At 37.9% G+C, this 1722-nt stretch overlaps 1 pseudogene; it reads right to left on the reverse strand.

Annotated features, from left to right (window-relative positions):
• The window catches only part of LOC105756629 (cystatin-C pseudogene), a 4962-nt pseudogene that overhangs the window by 2526 nt on the left and 714 nt on the right, over window positions 1–1722 (reverse strand).

A 1722-nucleotide genomic window follows, 5' to 3' on the forward strand; every position in this document is an offset into this window, starting at 1 on the left:
GTTGGTATGTTTGAGTCAGTTGTTGCAACTGTTGTGTAAATCCATCTCATTGAGGGCTTCCCTCATTTTCATTGGCCCACTACATTACCAATCATGACATCCTTTTCTAGCAACTGGTCTTTCCTGAAGACATGTCCGAAGTAGGCGAGTCAAAGTCTTGCCTTCTTTGCTTCTAAGGAGTATTCTGGTTGTATTTCTTCTAAGACTTATTTGTTCATTCTTCTGGTAGTTCACAGTAAATTTGATATTCTTCACCAACACCACAATTAAGAATGTATCAATTCTTCTACTTTCATTGTCCAGCTCTCACATGCATATGAGGTGATTGCAAAGAACATGGCTTAGGTCAAATGCACCCTAGTCATCAAAGTGATATCTTTGCTTTTTAAAATTTAAAGAGGTCTTTTGCAGATCTGTCCAGTGTAATACATCATTTGATTTCTTGACTGCTGCTTCCATGGGCGTTGATTGTTGATCCAAGTAGAATGAAATCGTTGACAATAAAGTGGTCAATGCGAGCACGTTATTGCTGTTGTTAGGTGCCATCGAGTCGATTTTGACTCATAGAGATATCATGTGACATAGCAGCACTACCCCATAGGGTTTTCTAGGCTGTAATCTTTATGGGAGAAGATGTCCAGGTCTTTCTCCTACAGAGCCACTGGATGGGTTGGAACCACCCTTTTGGTTAGCAGTCAAGTGTTTAAACATTGCACCCACCAAAGCTCTTCAATGCAAGCATAAAACCAAACCCGTTGCTGTCAAGTTGATTCTAACTCATAGCGACCATATATGACAGAGTAGAACTGCCCCACAGGGCTTCCAAGGCTGTATTCTTTATAGAAGCCAACTGCTACATCTTTTTCCTGAAGAACGGCTGGTGGATTTGAATTGCCGACCTTCTGTTTAGCAGCCAAGCTCTTAACCACTGCACCATCAGGGCCTCTTAATGCAAGCATAGGGGTCATATAAACATAAAGCTATTTATGGTTATAGAATACAGGCATTGTAACAATTATAGAGGCAGCAATAATGAAGTCCATTTTTTTCTTCTATTAAGTTCTATTTGGACTTCTCTACGAAAGAAGAGTGTGCTAGCCACAAATCTGTACAGTAAAACCTTCAAAAAATGTGCATCTTCAATAATTGATTTAAGAATTCTAATTTTTCTGAGATACTCCCCCCTCCCCAAAAACACAAAACCAAAGTAATTTCTCTTCCTAAGCTGCATATCCAAAGGGTATCCTAGAAGCTTGTCTGCAAACCAGGTAACACATGGGTTCTGTGCTTGTGAGAGAAATGGAATTTCTTCCACATACACACAACCACGTGGCATGTATCACAACATCAGCTGATATTTGTGATTATTACTGATGTTTTCCATAATTGCCCTTATGGAATCTGCTCATTGGCACTATGTTAAGCCCTTGTAATTATCCAGTGAAAGATCTGGAGCTTAATTAGTTTAAAAAAAAAAAAAAAGAAAGAAAGAAGGAGAAGAATTGAGACCAATATGATGGAATGTGTACAGAAATTCCATCTCACATGCTAAATACTTTCAGAAATTACATAGCCAAAGAGGTTTTTTCTAAAAATGCATTTTATTAAAATCACATGGAATGTGTTCATTTTTGTTGTGGCATTTAGTCATCTTAGACAACTTTACAAATATCCATTAAAAAAATACATAGGAAGCAAACAGGCAAAATAATTGTGCCAAAT

The sequence above is a fragment of the Trichechus manatus genome, unplaced genomic scaffold (genome assembly GCF_000243295.1).
Source record: "Trichechus manatus latirostris isolate Lorelei unplaced genomic scaffold, TriManLat1.0 scaffold00101, whole genome shotgun sequence".
Classification (NCBI taxonomy): domain Eukaryota; kingdom Metazoa; phylum Chordata; class Mammalia; order Sirenia; family Trichechidae; genus Trichechus; species Trichechus manatus.